Here is a 24,663-nt window from a genome sequence, read left to right on the forward strand (position 1 = left end):
CCTCACTCCTCTTTACTCACCTCTGCTTTACCCAATGCATGTTCTATTACTGTAAAATGAACTTCTTTTTCATAGTGCCCATGTGATATGGACTGAATGTTTGAGTCCCCTCAAATTCCTATGTTGAAACCCTAATCCCCAATGGGGGGGTCTTTGGAAGATAATTAACTCATGAGGGTGGTTTGTTGTTTAAGCCACCCAGTTTATGGTACTATTGTTAAAGCAGTCTGAACCGACTAAGACATGATTTGCCTATATTGTTTCTTTTTTTAGAATGTCTCTCCTCCCCACAGTATGTCTGCTTGGCAATCACATACTCACTTCTCAAATGCCTACTTGAAATCTCCTCCTCCCTCCCAACTTTTCCAGGCAGACTTTGGCACTCAATGTACTGACTTCCTTTAGGCTTTGTGTGATTTATGTTACTGAATAGTTCTGTCTCCCCAGTAGTTTCTTAAGAACTAGACCCTGTCTTTTGTCTTTCTAGCTCCCAAAACAGAAGTATGTCTGATATCTTTATATGGTTATCTTTCTCTGCCGTCTTATTCTTCCAACATGGTCTTCAAACTTTAAATTTATTTCTTCTCCAACTTTCCTCTCTAATCTTATTCTTGTCTTGAACTTTTTTCTTTCAATTATTGAATAAATTTATTTCCTTTATTTTAACATGCCTGTAATGGAATTTCAAGACCCGTTTCTAGATTTTTAGTAGTACAGATTTATGTTAGAGAGAATAAAAGTATACCAAATACTTCTTCCAGTCATTTTCTTGTCTATTCAATATTTGTTTCTGTGCCAGACACTGATTAACACCGTGGCAGAGGTACAAGTACGTAACAGGCACAGACTGATCTCAGAGGCCTCAGGGTCTAAAGAGGTGACACATATCAACAGAAATTATGATATAGGGCGTTATGAAAGAGAAGTAAAAACAAGCTCTGACTCACAGAATTGAGCTGTGCCTTGCAGCATGAGTGAGGTTGCACTGAGCAGAGAAAAGAACACTGCATGCAGAGAGAATGATGCTGAAAAAAAGCAGACAGATATGGAAACACAGGAATGCTAACAGAATGGTGCTGTCTTAAAATGAATTAAAGTACCTACATGTTTATTCATTCACCAAACAAACATAGAGAGGGGGCTACCATGTTCTAAGCATCAGAACTAAAAGCCTCTGTGATGGTCCATGTGGCATAATCCAATGTAGTCCTTTCCTGTGGGTCTGTGTAGGCTTCACACGTTTTACTCCTTGAATGAGTTCTGAGTATATAACTTAATGGTTAAGGGCCTGGACTTCAGAGCCAGACCACTGGGATCAAATTTGACTCTTACACTTTCTAGCTGTGTGGCCTTGGGCAAATTATTTAATCTTCCTATATCTCTGTATCTTTATCTGTATGGCAGGATAATAACAGTATCTCTGTTTTTGAGGGTTGTTATGAGAATTGAATGAATGAGTGAATATAGGTAAAGTGCGTATTAACTGACACACAGAATATTCTCAGTAAATGTTAGCTACTATCATTGTTTTCCTGGCAAGTGACAAAAAGTGCCTTCTACCTAAGGGATATAATGATTCCTATTTATGTCATCTCTCTCAAACTCAGAAGTCACATATATCTATTTTGCAAAAGACTTGGGGGGAAAGTAAGGAATGTTGGGGAGGAAGGGAGGGAAGGAAGAAGGAAGGAAGAAAAGGAAGAGAAAGAAAAAACGGAGAAAGGCAGCATAGGCTGGAAATTTGAGTTATGAATTGAGAACTAGTTTAAATACCATTTCTACCAACTGTGTCTTAGTCTCAAAAAATTTTTAAATGAAGATTCTGTTATCAACTTCCCTATTCTAATATTCATTATTTTTGGAGGATAGACCTAACTTCTCTAGATATGCAAGCCTGTCTATTCAATTATATTTTTACTGATCAGTTACAATCTATTTTTTAAAGAGAGATTTATCAAGCACATACAATAAGTACTTAAGGGGATACAAAGACACGTACATGCCCCTAGAGAGGTTAGAGACCAGGAGATTTCAGTAGATCCACACAGAAATGTCAGCAGTATCTTGTGTGTACCAATGAGTCATGGAGGGGATCCAAGTCTTGACACTGCATTCATTCTTCTGTGAAATGGAAATAAATGCGTGTCAGGTTACTAATACTTCAAAAACAATTCTTGAGAGTAGATATTGCACAAAAACACTTCCACCAAAAGTTTTACTGATGGATCCACTTGTCACAGAAGAATGTTGAAGAGTTGAAATAGTAAGTGAAACCAAGCTGGGCACTAAAATTAGAACGAGAACCTCATCGGCTTCTGTGGTAATTTGCGGGGATTTCACAAATCTGCATATTCACACAGTTTTATACCCTTGCCAATCTTTATCTCACCACAATATCTCATCTTCAGTGACTTCTTTTTAACACTTGCTTCTAGTTTCTAGTCCAGGAAAGTGGACATGTATTTATTTATTTGTTTAGATACTCTTTAACTATTAATCACAAAAAAACCTGAAAGCATTCACCAAGAATTTAGGTAAAAAGATACTTCCTCACTACTAAGTGCAACACAAATTATTTATAGCATTTTTAAAACAGAAAAATGCAAATGAAAATGTTTAAACATTCTCACTAACTTACTACTACATAATAATGTAGTAATACTTGGTTCGGGAGATAAAGGCAAAAACCCATCATAAAAACATCAACAACTGTGGGAAAATACTGGACTACCTGAAGCCGTATCTACACTGAAAAATCAAGGAGTGCTCAAGACCCAAAATGTATTACCTTCATGTATCTTAAACAATGTGAAGGGAGCCCAGATTTTGTAAAAGTGTTTTTTTTTTAAGTTAGTTATTGCACTTTATTATTATTTTTTAAATTTTATTTTATTGAGTTATAGTCAGTGTGCAATGCTGTGTCAATTTCCAGTGTACAGCACAATTTTTCAGTTATACATGAACGTACATATATTCATTGTCACATTCTTTTTCACAGTGAGCTACCACAAGATCTCGTATGTATTTCCCTCTGCTATACAGTATATTCTTGTTTATCTATTCTATATATACCTGTCAGTATCTACAAATTTCGAACTCCCAGTCTGTTCCTTCCCACCCCACTCCCCCCTGGCAACCACAAGTATGTATTCTATGTCTATGACTCTGTTTCTGTTTTGTATTTATGTTCATTTGTCTTTTTTTTTTCTTTTTAATTCCACATATGAGTGATCTCAAATAGTAAAAGTGTTTTTGTTTCTCAGGTATTCCAGTTTCTTTCCTAAAATCTAATGTTGCTTTTGGATACGGAGTTTTCAATTTGACAATGTGTTGTCCACAGAGTGCCAAACATCTGTTTTAAAAAGACTGGAAAATTCCTTGCATCATCTAGGTGTATCCAAATCTCCATATCTTTATTATAATATGGAACAACCTGAGTCTTTCCAGTGAGTTTTTTTTACAGAGACCCATATTCACACCAAGATGACTGAACAGATGCCATACTTGGCATCAGCAATATCTCACACAGATGTACTTGTGGGTCCTAACACAAAATCGTGCTTCCTGTAATAACCCAAGAACTCTGGCTCTGACGCGACAGCAATTAAATAGGAAGGTATAGTGGCTATATACACATTATAAATATTGTTCTTAAATGCCCTTCTCTTTTTGCATTTTCCCCTTTATTTGAAAGCCTAGAGACACACAAATAATAAACCACAAGTCTCAGTTTTTTCCTCCAAAGTGAAGATGATATAAGTTAACAAGTTCTTTGTCACCCAGCATCTACAGGTTATAAAATAGTGACCTCCTAAACAGAGATCTAGCTCATAGACATATTTTTGGTTAGGTTCACACAGGACTGGCCATCACAAAGTTGTAGAAATTCTGAATTAGTTGCAAAAATGTACAAATCCAGATTTTCACCTTAAAAAAATCCAGTTTTCTAGATTCTTGTGGAAAAATCAGATCTGCTGGTTTTAGGGCTGCATCCCCATGAGGCATCACCTGGCTGGAGCTGAGTGGCAACCACCTCCCAGTTCCCCAAAATCTCCACTACCCTCTATTGTCTCCCCAAACTGAGGCCAAGTGTCAGGGCCATTTATCACCCAACTCTGTGCCTTTTCTTCTGTAGTACATTTAAGAAGAAAGCGAAATATCACTTGTCCTAGGCAGAGAGAATTTGTCTTATCCCTAAATCCACTGCACTCATTCTGGTATTTTCCTGGCCTTACAAACGTTTGCCTTTGCAAGCCCCTTCCTGCAGCTCCCCAGGATGCCAGCTGACATCAAGATGCTAAGGAGGGCTCTTTAGAATGTTTCTATTTGTGCATTGGACAAGGAAGAATCACAAGACAGCTACTATGCCTCCTGGCATATTTCCATTCAAATGTAGGCTCAAATTGCAAGACTAAGTCTTGCTCAAGCAAGAAAGTAAGATGTGGATTTCTATAGCATTTGTCAAGCTTGGTCAATAAATTATTTGTATCCATTTATAATATGAGTAAATTTCTAGATTACCTCCAAGTTTTGCAACTTCCTCAGATACCTGTGTTCTTCTTTTACAGAAACGTTGTCCTAATCACAAAATGGATGTTCACTAAGAGCATGGGACTTGGTGCCAAATGCCCTCTAAGCACCTAACTTTGTAGATTCTGGAAAGATTAAAGGCAACTAGAATGTACACTGGGATAGCTACACAAAAAGTACCTACCTACTTATGCTTAGAGGCAAATACATTTTCAGATTCCCCACACTACAATAAGTATCCAGTTTCACTCTCTCCCACTTCCTCTCTCTGCTGCTTTGGATTTGTTGACTTAAACTAGTAATGGCTTATTCCTTCATGTCAGATTCAAATAACGCACAGGTACTCATCACTGTGTACTTCTCAGGATAATCTCCTGTGGATAATTTCCAGCACTTAGATAATGAGTCACTTGGATAATTAGTGACTATATACACTGAGTTGGTATTCTTCCTTTGTTGTTGTTTATGACTCTAAAAATAGAAACCAGCAACCAGGGGAGTGTTATTTACTGGTCAGTGCAGCTGCAAGGATTAACCTCTAAACACCTGATTTCGTCATCTTGCTCATTCAAGTCTTCTGATAGAGCTTTTTTTGTCTACTCCAAGAAAACCTCTGGTTCTATTAGAGAAATAGATTGTGGTACAGGAGAGACAGAGACATATTTTCCCTCTTTTCAAGAGGACCTTTTATTTTTCAGGTTAACTACCTCACTTTATAAAGGAGAGCCTCGGGGCCAAAAAGAAAACATAATTTGCACAAGTTTAAACAGTGAGTTAATCGGAGAAAGAAAAATATGCCATCACAGTAGTGCTTCCATAGAATCCAGACTCATGGTGGGGTCCCTGGGACGTAAAAAGTGCATGTGTCAGAGGCTGATTTTGAACTAATGCATCTGCTTAAGAAAGTGAGTTTTCTGATATGAAGCAGTTGTTTTGCTATTTAGGTATGGAGAATTGAATCAGCAGCTATATGTTGTCAGTCATGGGATTTCTGCTCATCAGTCTGGTTTCAAGGGAATTTGACTCTTGAACTTTGCAAAAACTATTTCAACCTAATCATCTCCCTTTGTCAAAATAATTTTTGTATTCAGGGGTCTAAAATGACAGTGGAGGGTTTAGTAAGAAGCTGATATTCCTGGTTGATGGGGGCTGGGCATCAGAAGCAGTTCTGGGTACCTTTGAGATGAATAAAAATGTGTGGTGAAGGTGAGATTGACCTCAAAAGTCGTCTTGGCACAAACAGCTGGCTCCCTGGCTCTGACGCTTGGATCCAGAACCCTGTCTCGTCATTTACTCTTGTCACATGGAGCCCCACATATTTTCTTGGTTATCTTTGTTCATTCAAACTTTGGCGTCTCTTTTAAAGTCTTCCAGAAAAGAGCCACACATGCTCCATTCCCTGAATCTAAACTCACTCCTTCAACACCATTATAAGCTTTGAGACTCTGCTCTTCTGAGTTTGGGACTACATTATCTGCAAATTACAACTCTCATCATCCTTGTCCTCAAATTCCATTCACATCAGACAGCAGCAGCTTTTTCAAGAGGGATAACGATTGGGCAAATGGATTTTTAAGGAGCAAGTTCTTCCCACATTCCCAGCAGTTAGATTCTGGCTCAGGTGGCTCCAATCTTAACTCTGGGGGAAGAGACTTCGCCACTTTACAAGATTACCATATTCAGGAGGATACCTGTCTCTTATTAAATGTTTGAAAGAAATTCAAGAAGGCCCCTGGGCTCAGATGGATAACCTGCCCGGTGAAATGAAGGAGAACCTATAGAAAAGATCTACGCTCAGCACAAGAGCCCATCAGCCTTCCACGCGTCCGTCATACTTCATACTTTGCTCGGTAGTGTGGACTCATGAAGCCCAGGGCAGAGAGCCAGGCATGGTGCTGCCAGCTGATCCTGTTCCTGTGCTCCCAGTCTCCCATCCATGGTGCAGGGTGGTTCTTCCACATTCAGAACATTTGCTCACTAGGGACCTCCCCTCCCCCAGTCCCACTCCTTCATGGATCAGTAACCATAAACATAGCTACTTTGTGGGGCAGAGCAGTTTCTAGGAGAGAAACTTGTATTCGTTTGTTAACACTGCTGTAACAACATATCACAGACTGAGTGGCTTAAACAACAGAAATTTCTCATAGTTCTAGAAGCTGGGAAGTCCAGGATCAAGGTGTTGCCAATTCAGTCCCTGGTGAGACTCTTCCTGGCTTGCAGCCTTCTTGCTATGTCCTCACATGGTAGAGAGAGAGAGAGCTCTGGTGTCCCTTAGAGCACAGCCCTATTGGAATAGGGTCCCATGCTTATGACCTTGTGTAACCTTTAATTACCTCCTTATAGGCCCTATCTTTAAATACAGTTATATTGAGATATAACATGAATTTTAGGGGGACACAATTCAGTCCACACCAAAGCTCTTAACCAAGAATCAGAGATTTATAAAACTTATGACATCACATGTAGAATTTTGTGTTTACGCCTGTGAGCTTTTTTCTGGGGAAGAGGATCCATAGCCTTCCTCAGGGTCTCAAAGGGGCCTGTGACCAATAATAGTTTAAGAGCCACTACTCAAACACACAGAGACTGATTGCCGCAAAGGATTTCAGAAGAAGACACAGGAAAACAAGTATTCCCTAAGGTTCCACCATCTGATGTCATTTTAAAACAGATGAACTTACCCAGGGCAAAAGGAATGGAAACACATCACTCCCTGATTCTCACCACCAGCTTTTTGGAGTCACAAAAAATTTGACATACTGCCATTTTCACTCCCTCCCAAGAGTCCATGAGCAACCTCAGACTTAACATCCAATTTAAAAACATAAGGTTTCCTTTTGCAGAGGCATCTATGCCCCTGTCAGGGTCTAGAGATACTACACCTACTCCTCCCCGTGAAGTTGCTTCCTCCACCACTTCGTTCACCTCCGTTACCCTTCAGTACCTTGGTCAGATGCCATGAGAAGGGAGGGTGGGCACTGTTCTGTGCGGTCCACCAGCGTCATATGACACTTCCCACAGGGCAGGGCAGCAGAGAGGAGGGCCCTGAGGCTGCATAGACAATGATATAATCCTAGCCTGTCAAGTGTGATGTCCTTTCAAATAGGGTGTATTAACCATTTAGACTGATAACATTTTTTGGCTCACAAACCACAGGAGTGCGGACATTAACCCAGTGCAGTGCAGTTCTCAGACTGGAGAAATTTGTCCGTGTGTGCAATCGCTGTACCCTCAAATGGGGCTTTGCTTGTCTTTTATGCAAAGGAGATTTGTGTCTTTCTTCAAAGGAGATTAAAGGGCAATAATCTAACTTTGCCCTATAAAATAATTCTGGAAAAGAGACAATAGTATTATTTTATGTTATAACTAAATAAATTGGAATACAAAGAAATTAAATAAATTTTCAATTGGTCAATCTGTCCATCAATCTATAAGCATTTATTAAATGGTAACTTGTTTTTCCTCCCCCACCCTCGGTGATGTTTAAATGTTACCTTTTAATCTAATTAAAAGTATGATTCTAACAGCAAAAGGACCTGATTCTTTTCTTGTCAGGGGGAAAAAAATGTCTGTTTTAGGCTCAGTATTCAAATCCTAAGTCCTTTATTGACTCAATGAATATCGACTAAGCACATACCTCTATGTTTCAGACATTATGCCAGGGCCAGGGTATCCAATGGTGAATGACACAGACCAAATCTCTGTGGCATGTACTGTTTATGGAGGGAAACCGACATCAAACAAGTAGATAAAGTTGATATATGATTACAAATTGTTATAAGAGCTATGAATGAAAATCCAAATGAGAGGACAAAGAGAATGACAAGAGGGATTATTTTAGCTGAGTGGTAAGGAAAGATCTCTTTGAAGAGACAGTATTTAAGCCAAGAATTGAAACTTGGAGATTAATTTAGTGAAAGATGTGAGGGAAAGAAAGGCTTGAAAAACAGGTGAGGTCATAATTATCCTTACTGAGTTGGAGAAGATTGACAGGATGGAGAGAGTGGGTACATTGCAAGACATCTAGAGTTGTGCTTAAGATGCCTTCAGGCTGAGATGCCTGTGAAACTCCTATGTGCAGGTCTCAAGAAGCTGTTATTTATACAAATATGGAGGTCCAAGAGAAGATCTGGATGGAATTTAAAATTGGGAGTTAACCCCATGTGAACAGCATTTAAAGCCATAAGAATGGCTCATATTCCTTAGGAAGAATGCATAAAGAGAAGGGACAAGATAGTCCACCCTTAAGCCTTGGGCATTCTAGAGGTCAGAGAGAGGAGACAAAGCAGAAAAGTGTCTTAAGGAGGAGTTGTCAGAGGAGCAGAAGCAAAACTTAAAGCATTTTGTGCCATGAGGCCAAGAGAAGAACGTGCTCCTGGAAGTTAAAACAATCAACTGTGTTGAATGCTACTGAGAGGTCAAATAAGAGAAGGATGGAAAACTACCTGCTTTATAATTTTTGCTACAAGGAGGTCACTGGTAACCTTGACAAGAGCAGCTTCAGTGGAGCTATGGACAGAAGCCACGTTAGTGTGAGTTGAAGAGAGAATGGGAGGGCAAGAAACAAAGATAGCATGTGTAGAATATGAGTTTAATGAGTTTGTTTAGGATTAGCATGAAGACAAATTGGCAGAGGTTGTGGGAATCAAGGGGTATTTTTGTAAGACGAGAGTTGCTGGCACATACCTAGATGCTGATGAGGATGATCTATTAGAGAAGTGATCAATAAAGATTCAGAAGGAGAAGGGGATAACTGAAGATAAGGGCATGGCTACCAGCTGTAACAAGAATGAAGAAAGGAGAATATGGTTGCAAGCACAGATAGAGCATATATAATTGCTGAGGGGAAGAGGAAGGAGAATAACATCAATCAGAGATATAAAATCACCAGGCTGGCAGCAGGAGCTTATCTAATCCACCTGTTTCTGATACACTCCAATCTCCTTGAATTTTTGAAGAGGAAAGAAGGAAGAGAGAAATGAGCTCCCCAAGTCCAAGAGGGAGATATCCCAGGATGAACTGTCCCATAACTTAGTATCTAATGATCCTTTTTCCTGCTCCTATAAGCAATGTGGTCCTCATTCCTTTGAATGCTGTTCTGTTAGTTAAATATCTGTATTGTTGTCTGCCAACATTTGATGCCCTTGGACACCAAAGAGTGCTGTCATCTTGTGCTGTGAACCACTGAACTTGGCTTTTTGTGAACTTTATTCTGGAGGACTAGTCATTTGACATCTCATTTTTGCCATCATGCCAATGCAGATTGTCACTACTTACTGTTCAACAGCAATTACGAGAAGGAATGTCATGTGTAAATCATCTGAAGTGTTTTGAAGGCATATTAGAGTAAGACTTGTAACTGACTCACATGGATCAGGGTTTCTCAGCCTCGTTACCATTGATACTTCAGCTGGATAATTCTTTGTTGCAGGGGTCCATCCTGTGCATCACAGGCTGTTTAGCAGCATCTTCAGCCTCTACCCACCAGGTGCTAGGAGTACTTCACCCCCACCTCCACCCGCAGTAGAGACAGCTCAAAACATCACATAATGTTCCCTCGAGGGTAAAATTTTTCCTAGTTGAGAACCACTGATATAGACAGATGTCACAACATAAAAATGAAAACTGAAAAAGTCAATTAACTAAATTTTTTCTAGTATCAGAATGTCTGCTTTTAGTGTAGGCATATGCCTGGCTATTTGACTGAATTTTTCAGTTTTCAAATGAATCCTAGATGTCTTCAACAATAACAGACATTTGAATGAATGCGTCGTCTAGACACCATCTCAGCTTGATTTTCCATTCTTGAGGCAACTGGCAGGATTTAACACGTCAGAATTTGACTCAATTTAGAACACTTCAAAGCTTTCTAAGTCTAAACTTGTTCCTCATCTACAAACTGGCATATCTTGGCCCCTTTTTCATCTCTATGTTAATCATTTTCAGTTTTATTTTAATTTTGCTGTTTATCATAAGCTGTTTTAATCCTTTTGAAGAACTTTAGAGGACAAATACTTATACATTGAGGCATTTTTTTCAATATGTGAATAAAAAATTCTATTTTGTGAGAATAATTCACTTCCTTTCCCATTGCCCAAGTACTGGCTCCCCCTGAGTAATCTCAGGATGAGTCTATATTGAATGTATTGCCTGTATTACAGTTTTTACTTATAAATTATTCACTATGTTGCGCTGTTACTGTGCAGTTATTCCAGGCAGGGAGTGATGCTCAATGTGAAACTATTGGAGGTGATTTGTTCTCCTACAAGCTCTATCACTTACTGGCAAATAGCTTGTGCTTCTGGGTGTCATTTTCTCACATTCAAGTCCAACTAACATTTACTGAGAGGCATGTGGTTTGCCAAGTCAAAACTTGACAGTGCTTCAAAGGCTCTTTTGTGGGAGGGTGTGTCTGCTCCACATGGCAACAGCTTTTGAGGATCAAGAGGTCCTCAAACAGCTTCTTGCTTTCATAAATAACCCAGGAACAATCAGCCATGAATTCCGTTAATCCTCCTTGAATCACAGCCTTTCCTTTTGGCAAAATAAATGTAATCTTGTGTAAAAAATAAATTCTGCATAAATAAATATTAATGCTATGTATGATGAAGTGTTGAGGACTGAAGTATACTGCTGTCTACAACCTATTTTGAAAAAAAAAATAGATGGACCAATAGATTGACAAGAGGAATGAATAAATAGAGATATGTGAAAAAAAAGTAGATTGTTAATGGTAAAACTGAATTGGCAGTAGATGGATATTCACCATACACTTCTTTCAACTTTTTTTTTGTTTGAACATTTTCACCATAAAGTATGAAAAAAATTCTTGCCATTATCTTATTTTTATTTTTATAGTCAACTAATCTTTTTTATTAAAGCATCCATGTTGCTGCAAATGGCAAAAATTTTGTTCTTTATGACTGAGACATATACGCATATACCACAACTTCTTTATTCATCTGTTGATGGACACTTAGGTTACTTTCATATCTTGGCAATTGTAAATAAAGCTGCTGTGAACTTTGGGGTGCATGTATCTTCGAAATAGTGTTTTTGATTTTTTTCAGTCTGTAGTGTTCAGTGACATGGGGCAAAGAATAATCATTCCTTAACTGTACACAATGAATCCTGGTTTGTAAAGCTTTTTTAATATGATCTTATTATCTTATTTTGATCCCTTCTACAGTCTCTTGAGGTAGTAAGGGCAGGTATCATTGTCTCTATTTCATAGATAAGGTTCATTGTTTTAAGAGTAACAGTTCTAATATTAGGAATCCCACTACACCTCAGGCCAATTAAATTAGAATTTCTGGAGATAGAGCCTTCAGTTTTTCAAGCTCCCCAAGTAATTCCAATACACAGCCAAACAAACCAACCCACTTCTTTAAAAGAGTGCTTCTGAAAATTTAATATGCATAAGAGTCATCTGGGAGAATCTTGTTTGTAGGCCTGAGATTCTGCATTTCTGAAGCTCTCTCAGGATATCCAACTAGTCTGAAGACCACAATTTTGAGTATGCCTGGCTGCAGGGACATTTTTGAGGGGAAAAAATCCAAATTCTCATGCAGGCTTCAGTGAATTCTTGTGTAAGTCTATGTAGGGGTGGGGAGTAGGAGGGTGCAGAATATGTGGAGAAGCAGCATCAAGATAATCAGAGTCCTACTAAATATTCTGTTTGTTCACAACAAGAAAGCCTAGCATTTTCTAGTTATGCTCAGTCATCTATAAAAAGAAAAATCCTCTTCCTAAATACGTTGGAGGACAACTGCTATTCCTTCAAAGATGGCTGTCCTATACTCAAGAAGATGGATGAAAGCTGGGCATGAAAGGGCGGGTAATCATTAATTATATCCATTTCACCTATAACCTGTCTTTACTAATCAAGGTTGTTTTAATTGTTGCCGCAAAAGACTTCCATGTCCTCTAAGTGGCAAGCAGCCTAAACAACAAGATGTTTAAGTTGTTTTCCAGAAACTTGAAGTCAGCTGTGCCTAGTTTAACTGAGCTGGTTAAGACAGGAAGGGACCACCAACTTCAACTGGGCATGCGCAAGTGTCCACCTGGTGAGGTTTTGAGCCTACAGAGGCTTGTAGCTTAGTTACGCCTGCGCAGAAGGATGATTACGGCACCTTTTCCCATCATGCTCCCCACGCTCCCTACGGTCCCTACGCTTCTCACGCTCCTTACGCTCCCCACGCTCCCTACGCTCCCAACATCCCTGCTGCTTTATTCCTTTTCTCAGGGCCTCTGCATGTTTGCGGTTTGTTTTCCAGGCTCCTCACTTGGCTGCCTTGCGAATAAGCCCTCTCTTTGCTGTAAATCTCAGCATCTCAGCATTTTGGTTTGCGCTGAGTCAGGCAACCTGGGTTGGTAACAGATTTGGCGAGTGCAAGTCCAGGAGGGGCGTCCAGACGGAACGTTTGCCCGTGGCTCAGCCGCCCCTTGCAGGTACTGAGAGCCTGTGGACAAGCCGAGCAGCTGCCCGGTCCGTTTGTTCCAGAACCATCCCTGGATTCCCCCAGCGAGGTGCCGCTGAGCTTCCACACTTTCTGTGCTGCAAAAGGAAACTAGTGGTTTCGGAGTTTGAATTTGGAAGACGTCTTTTGGGTGAGTAACCTCCTTAGAGAAACGCACCTGTTTCTAGATTGTCTTTGCAGTTCTGACCCGATCGTGTGTTGGTGGCCCACCTGGTGGGACTTTGGCAGAGAGTATAAAAAGTTACAGCTGCTAAGGTACTCCGTACCCGGCTTAAAGGCCCGGGCAGAGTTTTTGGTTTGGTTTTGAGCGTTTGTCCGTTTAGGTCTGGTTGTCTTGATTGTTAAGTAAGAACTGGCTTTGGGGGATTGAGCTTCTTGGCGACCATAGCAAGGACCCTCCGAACGATTTTGTTGCTGTGACCCGCTGGAAGCAAAGCCCCTTGAAGGCGGGAAATGTTAATTCAGCTCCCTCTTGCAGCCCTCTAGGCTGCGTTCTTCAAAACCGGCACTTTCAGTTATGAACCTGATGGGGGAGGTGGGGGAAGATGGTACTTTTTGGTAATACTGCATGGGCACAATAGCCTTTAGACTCCAGAGCAAAATGGTCTGAAAATGAACCCTTAAATTACAACAAAATTTTGCAACTAGATTTCCTTTATAAGTGGGAAGAAAAAGGAGGTGAAATACCTGTTCACAGTCTTGTATGTAACTGTATCAAAATAAACTTGTGTAAAGAAAATGTAAGACTCCGGTCCAACAGGAAGGAAAGGTAAGAAACCTCTTCTGCTTGACTGATGAAAAAGACTTGCTGTTAGCTGAGCTGAACACTCTGAAGGCTCCTCCTCCCACCTTAGATGATGGTGCTGCTGCTCCTTTGCTGCCAGTGCCTGAGCCTCAGGCTCAGCATCCCCCTCTCCACCCTCTCTCTGAGGATGGAGAGAGAGGAATGATCTCACCCTCTCATACCTGCCAAGGAGCCAGCCAAACTCAGGTAGGGCAATGTCCCTTGTCAAGTCCCCATTGAGGGTGTGAATGCTGAGATTGGGTAGCTGGTGGGACTGATCTGGGTGCACTCCCCTTTTTCAACTGCAGATTTTTTTACTTGAAAGAACAATATGCCAACTTGGAGATGACCCAAAGAGAATGGAAAATCTTTTTTCCTTTGTTCACTTTAAAAATTGTTTTATTTTCATACAGGTTTTAAAGTTTACTTGGCATTTACAGTTATTACAAAATATTGGCTGCTGCATTCCCTATGTTGTACAATATATCTTTGGGCCTATCTTACACCCAGTAGTTTGCACCTCCTACTCCTCATCCCTATATTGCTCCCACCTCCGCTGCTAACCACTAGTTTGTTCTCTATATCTGTGAGTCTGCTTCTTTTATGTTATATTCACCAGTTGGTTCTATTTTTTAGATTCCACATGTAAGTGGTATTGTACAGTATTTATTGTCCTCTGTCTGATATTTCACTTACCATAATGCCCTCAAAGCCCATCCATGTTGCTACAAATGGCAACGTTTCGTTCTGTTTTATGGCTGAGTAGTAGTCTATTGTACATATATACCACATCTTCTTTATCCCTTGATCTGTTGGTGGACACTTGTTTTTTTCCATGGCTTGGCAATTATGCTGCTGTGTAAATAATGCTGCTATGAACATCGGGGTGCATATATCTTTTTGAATTAGTGGTTTTGGTTTTTTTGGATATATACCCAGGAGTGGAATTGCTGGGTCATTGGGTAGTTCTATATTTAGTTTTTTCTGAGAAACCTCTATATTCATACTGTTTTCCACAGTTGCTGCACCAATTTACATTCCCACCCAGTGTACAAGGGTTCCCTTTTCTCTGCATCCTTGCCAACATTTGTTATTTGAAGATTTTGGTGATAGTTATTTTGACAGGTGTGAGGTGATAGCTTATTGTGGTTTTGATTTGCATTTCCCTGATGATTAGGGATGTTAAGCATCTTTTCATGTTCCTCTTGGCCACCTGCATTTCCTCTTTGGAAAAATGTCTGTTCACGTCTTCTGTCCATTTTTCAATTGGGCTGCTTGTGTTTTTGATGTTGAATTTTATAAGCTGCTTATAGCTGTTGGATATTAACCCCTTATTGGTCATATCATTTGCAAATGTTTTCTCCCATCCAGTAAGTTGTCTTTTTTTTTTTTTTTTTTTTTGCCTGTGGTCTCCTTTGCTGCGCTTAAGATTTTAAGTTCAATTAGATCCCATTTATTTTTGCTTTTATTTCTTTTGCCTTAGGAGACAGATCCAAAAAAAAAAAATGTGCTTTGATTTCTGTCAAAGGGTGTTCTGCCTATATTTTCCTCTAGTTTTATGGTTTCTAGTCTTATATTTAGGTCTTTAATCCATTTTGAGTTTGTTTTGTACATGGTATTAGAGAATGGTCTAATTTCATTATCTTACATCTAGCTGTACAGCTTTCTCAGCACCACTTATTGAAGAGACCGTCTTTTCTCCATTGTATATGCCTGCCTCCTTTGTCATAGATTAATTGACCATAAGTGTGTGGGTTTATTTCTGGCTCTCTATTCTTTTCCATTGAGCCATATGTCTGTTTTTGTGCTAATACCACACTGTTTTGATTATTGTAGGTTGGTAGTGTTGTCTGAAGTCTGGGAATGTGATTTCTCCAGCTCTGTTCTCAAGATTGTTTTGGCTATTCAGGGTCTTTTGTGTTTCCATACAAATTTTAAAATCATTTGTTCTAGTTCTGTGAAAAATGCCATTGGTAATTTGATAGGGATTGCATTGAGTCTGTAGATTGCCTTGGGCAGTATAGTCATTTTAACAATATTAATTCTTCCAGTCTAAGAACATGGTATATTCTTCCATCTTTTTGTGTTATCTTCAGTTTCTTTCATCAGTCTCTTATAGTTTCCTGAGTACAGGTCTTGTACCACCTTAAGTAGGTATATTCCTAGGTATTTTATTCTTTTTGATGCAGTGGTAAATGAGATTGTTTCCTTAATTTCTCTTTAGTTTATTGCTAGTGTATAGAAGTGGAATAGATATTATATATTAATTTTGTACCCTGTAATTTTACCAAATTCATTGAGCTCTAGTAGTTTTTTGATAGTGTCTTTAGGATTTTCTATGTATCATGTCATCTTCATACAGTGACAGTTTCACTTCTTTTGAATTTGGATTCCTTCTCTTTTCTTTTCTGGTTGCTGTGGCTAGGACTTCTAATAGTAAATTGAATAAAAATGGTGAGAGTGGGCATCCTTGGCTTCTTCCTGATCTTAGAGGAAATGCTTTTAGCTTTTCACCACTGAGTGTGATTTAGCCATGGGTTTGGAATATGGCCTTTATGATGTTAAGATATCTTCCTTTTATGCCCACTTTCTGGAGAATTTTTTCTTTTTTTTTATTATAAATGGATGTTGAATTTTGTCAAAATATTTTTCCCCATCTATGGAGATGATCGTATGATTTTTTATTCTTCAGTTTGTTAATGTGGTATATCACATGGATTTTCAGATATTGAAAAATTCTTGCATCCCTGGGATAAATCCTACTTGATTATCCTTTTGGCTTGCTAATAATTTGTGGAGGATTTTTGCACTTTGCTTGTCAGTGATATTGGCCTGTAATTTTCCTTTTGTGATATCTTTTTGTGATACTGGTTTTAGTATCAGGGTGATGGGCTGGCCTCATAGAATGAGTTCAGAAATGTTCTTTCCTCTACAATTCTTTGGAATAGTTTAAGAAGGATAGGTTAATTCTTCTCTAAATGTTTGGTAGAATTCACTTGTGAAGCCATCTGATCCTGGTCTTTTGTTTGTTGGGTCCTTCCATTATTTTAAATTCACGTCTTTCAAACCTTAAGTATTTGAGGATTTGGTGAATAAGTCATGTTTATTAGCCTTTATGATTTTATAACTATTAATCATATGTAGGCTGAAGAGGTTATCAGTTATCAGTCTGTCCAAGTGGCTCCTATCTCCCCTGAAGTATTTCAGATGCTATTCTCTGGATGTTGTCCAATTTTTGTTAATGAGTTCCTTAAGGTAGAGCAATCAAAATTACTCCAAATGTTGCAAGTCTCAAAGTTTTGATTGAGGGTGATAGGAAAATATTTTTGACTTTGTTTATAATAGTGTCTCATTAGTGAAGAACCAGGCTAAATTGGTTTTTACAAAATCCCTATGCTGCATCAGTTAGTGGCACATTAACATGTGATTATGCAAGTTAAAAATCTCCAAATTTTTCTCAACTCCCTCCTTTCCTTCATCTCCATTTCGAGTCGATCTCAAGAACTATCAGCATTACTTTTAAACATTCTTAAAGTTCTCCTGTCCTCTCCATCATCATTGGCTTGGTTCATACTCATCTCTGGAATCTTCTAAGTGGACTTTGGTATTTTTTCTCTCCAATCTGTCCTCCTCATTGCCTCCAGAGTTTTTTTCCAAAATGCAAGTATATTCATATCACTCCTTTACTTAACAAAGCTTTAATAATTATTAATAATTATTAATTATTTTAGATGTATTAATGATATTGTAGATTTTTCACAAGAACTTATTTTTTAGAAATATATACTAAGCTAATTACAGGTGGAATGATGAAATGTCTGGGATTTGCTTCAAAACTAATATGGGAAGGAGAGAACAGGGTGGGGATATAAATAAGAGTGACCATTCAAAAATTGTTAAGTTCAGGTAATGAATACATGTGGGGTTCATTGTATTTTGCCTACTTTTGTGTATATTGGAGATTTTCTATAATAAAAATATATATTTCTTAACTTTTAAATGGTTCTCAGAAAGATCTAAATGCTTTAGAAGGGCAAACAGTACCTTTAACCGTCTGGAACTACCTTACCTTTTGAGCCTTTTCTCTAGTTCCTCCTCCAACATGTAGCCTGTGATTCAGCTCTGCCAAGTTACATGCTACTCCTGGAAAGGAATCTTTCAAAATACAGATATTTCTTTCTTTTTGAACAGTGGCTATATATCCTTTTATACCCAGTTCAAATGTCACTAACCTTAAGGAACCTTCCCTGATTCATCCTGTTATGGTCACCTTCTTTCCCCAGACTTCCATAGAACTCTGTATAAATTTCTCTTGTAGAACAAATATTTTTGTGTTGTAAGGTAATTGGCATAATATTTTAAAAATCAATATGCTTAACTAGGTGGCAATAAGGTAAAGTCTATGCCACTATTTATGTTTGTGCAATATGCAGTGCAAAGCATATGTTTAAAAAATTTGCCAAATGAATCATAGGAAAATATATTTTGGATTTTTTCTTTTATTTTTTTTTAATCCAAATATGAGTTCTGACTTCACATAAGGGGGTCCCATAAACTAGAATGTACTTACTGAGGTTTTGATAACTTTGGACTGAGTGAAATTTCCAAATCTGAGGATTACAACTCTACCGAGGATTACAACTCTAAACATGTTTAATCTTCCAAATATCTTAGCCTCCCTTCCACAAGCTTAATGTGAGAGAGTATTCCAAGTAGTTGCAAAATTTTATGCATGACACATTTCTCAGTCATCCTTGTAGCTGAAAAGATAAAGCCTCAATGCTTGCACAGCAATATCATCACTGGCGTAAGTCAATCAAAGGCTCTGCACCTTCCAAAGAAGAGTTTGAAGGTAGCATTTCTTCCAGAAAATAGAGAGTTAAAGTAGCATAAAGATATGTTCCACTGGTTCTGCGTCATTCAAGGTCTGTTCAGCCCTTCTATCTATTTGTAATCATGGCCCCAAGTAACAATTCATGGAATGAGTATAATTGCCCCTCTTGGTGTTAATATTATGTCACTTCTTGTAAAAACCAAATATAATATAAAGCAAACTGTCACTGCTAGCTAATCAGCCAGGTCCTACAGTCTAGATCCTTTTTATACCTGTCATCATCTGAGATAGTATAATGATTTTTGAGTGTTCCAGTTGCTTAGCTCTGCAAGGGAACCCTGCCCAAGGTGCAGAGCCCAGCAGTTGAGAGGCCTCCTCAACGAAGGAAACAGGATGAGACTGCGGGATACAATCTTGAATCCAGCATCCTGAGATGTTTCTTTGTCCTGCAGCATGGACATTTCCTTCTAGTGGAAATGACTATGCACTAGGCATAACAAGAAGAGCAAAATCTGGACCTCACAGAATGGCTGCCCTTTCCATAGTGAGCGTTTTTTTGACATAAACACGGTGGAAACCATGCAGTGAATGGAAAAGGCATACACTTTGTTTCCAGAAAGACCAGGACCAGAACTCTGGCTTTACTACTCGCCACCTTGCTACCTTGTGCAAGATGCTCAACCTCCCTGAAATTTAGTTTTTTCTTCTGTAAGAGAGCAATAATGTCTAACTCTGGGTGTTGTGCAAATAAACTCAGTTTCTCTCTTCTCCCAGTAGCAGATTTAGTTTAAATGCCTGCTATAGAAGGAAACTAGAAGAGACTGACTGATCTTATAATCAGAGTGAAGTGACTGAGGACAGAAAGAGACCTCAGAGGAATCTGGAGCACCACCATTCATTTTGAGGCTCTATCCTTGCCATAAAAAAATAATGATCTCTAAAGCATTCTGTCAACTCATAGGATTTTGAATAGCAGTCATTCCATGCGTAAATGAAATACTTTCTACTTTTAAAAAGCAGAACTGTGAGTGGGGCAGAATCCAAAGTTCAGTCAAATTGAATTCATGGTATGAGTTTTCCAGAACCAAATATGGAAAGTATACTCAGTTCTTCTATTTTAGAACTGTTTTAAATTCTTGAGTAGTTTATGAGCTCCAGAAACCTATATTAACTGGAGTATGAGCTCTAGAAATCTATATTAACTGGACTTTGAGAACTATCATTCTTGATAGTCATAGGGCAAGTTGTTTGAGTGTGGCTGGAAAATTGTATTTGTTCTTCCTAGCTCCTTGATCCCAGGTCTAAAGAGTTCCAGAAATGGACACATTGTAAACTGACTATACTTCAATTAAAAAAAAAAAAAGAGTTCTGCAAAATCAGAATGGTTTCACGGTGTGTCAGTTTCTAAAAAGAAATCCCTAGGTGGAACCTTCTCAAAGTGAACTTAAGTAGAAGACTCCAAGGAAACTTGGTTCAGCCCATGTTGAATTGTTGGATGAAAGGAAAAATATTACTTTCTCAAAACAAAACAGGTGTGACTAACATTTTTTTTTCTTCTACTTCTTTTAATGTGGAGTCTAATTCTATGGTCAATTGATGGCCTCTTTGCCTGAGTTGTTCTTCCTTTCAGCCAGTTCATCAGTTGCTAAGGTCTCTACCACAAATACCTCAGAGAGGGAAAAGAGAAGCAATTAAAATCACTTACATTCAAGTGCATTTACTTGTCTGCGATATTTGAAATAATTCAGCAAAGTGGGGACTAAAATGAAGTTCTGTAATTAACATGGAAGAAGTTCACAGTTATTCTCCCCTACTAGTTCTCTATCAAAGACTATCTGGAACACATTAGAAGATGAAACTCTGAGTGCACTTATAATAATACAGCAAACCAATGGCATAATGATCTATGCGAGGGTGTTGGAACATTTTTTGAGGTGGCAACAGGTTCACCTAAACCAATACAGAGTGAAGTATAAAGACAGGGCAGCTGTTGGCAAATAGAGAAGCCTTCAGAAAATAAAACTTAACAGTTTGATCGCATAGAAACTAAAAGATACTGAGATATCTGCAGCCACATAAATCATTGGTGTATTGAGTTGAAATCTCCACTTATAAATAGGGGCATTCAAATTCCTTTAACCTATTTCATCTTTTTCTTTCTAAAAAGTTTTTTCCTTCCCTTTTCGTTCTCTTGAAAGGTACAGAAAATTCTAATTATTGCACTGTAGTCCCTAAGGAAGATGCTCTTTGAGGCGGTTCATGTTTTTCAGGATTTTTTAAATTTGAAGAAGGCTACCTTTCACATCCATACTCAAGGCTATTTTAGAAAGAAATGCTTATAAGCACTGTTACTGTCATAAAGCTGTTCACAAGTTTCTCCCTCTCTGCTGCCTCTAAGCCCTAGCCATCACAATGTACAGCTGCACTATAAGTCAGGAATCACACACTGTCAGTTTTAGGACCTTGCCGACATGCTGATTATGTGGTTATACAATGAACTGGATTGCTATAAGAGAAAATTGACTAGTAGTGAAGGTTATCAATTACTCTAGCAAGCTAAGAGTCAGTTGTGGGAATATAATTTTGCAGAGGGAGATGGTCACAGGGACCCTGTTCCTGCTTGTCAGTACACTACTTCCCATGGGAATAAAGTTACTGTAACCAGTAAGAACCTCCAAGAATGCTGATGGTTTTGTTGAGTAAGAGGAATGCATAGTGGACAGCAGACTACATTTTTTAAAATCTCAAACAACAACAGGATCCCTTCTAAAAGCCAAATATTACATCATGCCTTAGCTGGTATGACTCCAACTTAACCACATTGGGTCTGCAGGTTAGGAAAATGACCAGTAAGTTCCTTTAAAAATACTACCCAAAGCAAATACTACTGTGTCTGTAACTAAGCTGACCCTGTTTCTGAAGCCAAATATCCAAAGGCTTTGGAAATATCATCACTGACATATGTGAGATGGCATATCATGAATCAGTGATCCATTTACCTTTCACCCATGAGAAGATAATACAAATTATAGCACTTTGATCACAAAGAGCAATTCCATAGATATTATTCAGAGTCAGAAGACTGGGGACTTAGTTGAGCTTTGTTAGTTACTGGTCCCCTGACCATGGACAAGTCACTTTCTCTCATTCTTGGCTTCCTCTCTGGAAACAATGGTGGTGGTGTCGTCCTTCTTTCATTGGACTGTGGCAAAGTGCAAGAAAATGCCTTATACTGGAAAGTTTCCATAAACACACAGGAGTTTATCTTAACACTGTGGATGGGCTCAGAAAAGATGAAAGCACAGCGAACCTACATACACACCATAGACTGCAGAGGTACGACTATGCTCATTTGAAACGACAACAACAACAATGACGACAACAAAAATTCAGACTTTCAAATCCATAAAACAATGAGACTGTGACTCACAAACAGCTGAACAACTCCAGGGACTGCAAATGAGCAATCAACACAAAGAGAAAGTGGGACCCAAGGGGGTTAACTCTTTGGGAACAGGTTTTTTGAGAAAACAGAGAAACAAAACAAGCACTACATCACAAAATTTATTTCCTTATCCTAAAAGGTCCCAAGTAAATCATCACTTTATTTTGCTCCAGACCAGCTCTGGAGTATGATTTGTGGGCTATGCTGTGAGTCCATCTTACACATCTCCATATAACACCCACTGGACCACGCCAGTTGCTATGGAAATAACCAATTCCCAGCAAGAACTGGAGGTAATTTCCAGTGTTTCTGGGTTGGAAGACTTAATTGCTGATTACTCTTGAGTTGGGCTTAGGTTTAGAAGCATCAGGCAGGTGAGAAGTAGATTAAAAAGTCCCTCCTCTTGTTATAAATAGCTTGATCTTCAAAATGTGTTATCTTGTTATAACAGCCTTGAAAAAACATTGACAAGTTTCTCAAAGACATGCATGAATGGTCTGGTTACTTAACTTTCCTCTGATTAACCAGAAGGCCCTTCTGTTACTTACTCAGTACTCTTTCTCATCCCCAGCCCTCACTTTGTCATTTAACCCCATGGAGGAACACGGAGAGCCAAATTAAACTTTTAGAAGAGTTCAAGAGGTAGGTTTGTCTCAGGGCTCTGTCTCTGATGACCCAGGAAGCCCGCAGCTTCGTGGCCCACAAGTGAGAAGGTCAGTCTTGAGATACGGGGCAGATGTGTGGAGAAGTGTGCACCCGCGCAAAGGCAGGTGCAGGCAGCATCCTGGTCAGCAAAGAAAAGTCCACCTCTCCTCCCTCTTCCCAAACCCAGTCCCCTGGGTGGGAGCCTCCCTAACAGCTCAGAACAAACGGAGGAAACAGAGGGAAGGATTGTGTTGCTTCAATTCCCAAATGACGACAGCTTCCCAGGTTGAGCCACGCAATAAGCAGGTCTGACACCAGTGTTATCACCACTAACTGGCTGTTTGGGGGTGGGGTATGGGTGGAGTGGCTGTCCTCCAAAGGAAAGGAGTGACAGGAAAAACTGAGGGAAGGGCCAGCAGGGGCAGCGAGTGCAGCGTATGGCTGGGTAATAACAAAGCTCTCAGTTGCTGTTCTGACCACGTGAGGGCCATCCGTGAACTACTCTCACGGAGACAAACATGCTGCCGGTCAGTGCTTTTATAGAGCCTGGGCTTGGACCATCACTAGGGGAAACCTCACCCTTCCTGCCGGGGATTGGAGAGCTTGAAAGGGCCATGACACACATGGTGTGTCTAAACGTATTGTGTTAAAATAGTCTGATTTGCATTTCATGAGCTTTTAAGCTTCAATGTGTGGGATTAGCATATGAGCTCCACTTTTATTTTTTAATGTGTGCAGGTTCTGGAGTCAGATCTAGGTGTCACTTCTGCCTGAGCCCTGTGTAATGGAGCGGCTCAGTGTCCCTGCATTTCAGCTTCTCTGTCTGTAAACTGGAATAATTGGATAAAGCACATAGCTGTACTGTGAGGATTATATGAAAATAACACTTGTTTAGCACATCGTTTAGCATGGTAAGTGCACAATAAATGTTAGCTATAATGATCAGTGTTAATATTACGATGGTAATAGTGGCAGAGGCCTTGCGCTTTCTCTGTGAGCTCTGCCACTCACTAGCACTGAGACCCAGATAAATTTACTATGATTTCCTCATCTTTGAAATGAAGGTATTAAATCACGCATTCTAGGATTTCAATCCAGAGCTGAAAGTCTTTTGTTCTACGGACATACTACCTGTATGTAAAATAATTTTTACAATCTGATATTAATATTTGAAAGTCAAGGTATCATTGGGATTTTCAAAATAATCTGTGGGCTTTCAAAAATTCAGGATTCTTTATAATTCAAAGGGTACTCTGACTGGCATCCCCCCCACCCATTTTACTGCAGGTGACTGTGATTCTGGAAACATAGTTTTCCCTGAGAGTTCTTTTCCACTATCAGCCTTTGGAAAAAGTGAAACTGTACCAGAAACAAACTCCCTAAAGACTGACCTCTGGGCAGCCGGTGCCCTGCAGTTAGACAGGGAAGTCACTGGGCCACATGCTGACCCAAGGACTTCACCCGAATGGCATAAAGAGGAACAGAGGAGTTAGAAATGTTGTTTTCTCATTGGACATTCTAGGTCTTGTGACTACTTCTACATTTTAAGGAAAACAAGGGGAAAAACCTCCCAGTGCCAGACTAGCCCGGCATCTGAATCTGCTTCTATCCCAGGCCTTTAGCTGATGTGGCACTCAAGACCAACTGTGTGAGGGGAAACCACAGCAGAACTAGCATGTCGTTTTCAATCCATTCTCCATATACCTTAAGGGGTGGTGGGGGTGAAGGGAGAGCAGTGCTCCCTCTGGGCAGAGGGCAGAAATTGCAAGGAAATTGTACAACTTGAGCCTGTATGACAATCCATCAGTCACTTGGGGAAACAAGCACACTTCTGGGTGCCCTGGGCTTGTCACAAGAAAAATACCTGTTCGGTAAGAATTCAAATCAAAACGACCACTCTCTGCCCTCCTCAACATCCAGGCAATCCAGAAAAAGGAACTTGTTT

General features: G+C 39.4%; 1 protein-coding gene across 1 annotated transcript in view; it reads right to left on the reverse strand.

Annotated features, from left to right (window-relative positions):
- RASGRP3 (RAS guanyl releasing protein 3) overlaps positions 1–24,663 on the reverse strand; it is a 97,377-nt gene that overhangs the window by 48,539 nt on the left and 24,175 nt on the right. The window contains exon 3 of the mRNA XM_064494591.1: positions 2,000–2,121. The gene's annotated coding sequence lies outside the window, so the exon portion shown is untranslated. The remainder of the gene's footprint in view (positions 1–1,999; positions 2,122–24,663) is intronic.

Source organism: Camelus dromedarius, chromosome 15 (genome assembly GCF_036321535.1).
Source record: "Camelus dromedarius isolate mCamDro1 chromosome 15, mCamDro1.pat, whole genome shotgun sequence".
Classification (NCBI taxonomy): domain Eukaryota; kingdom Metazoa; phylum Chordata; class Mammalia; order Artiodactyla; family Camelidae; genus Camelus; species Camelus dromedarius.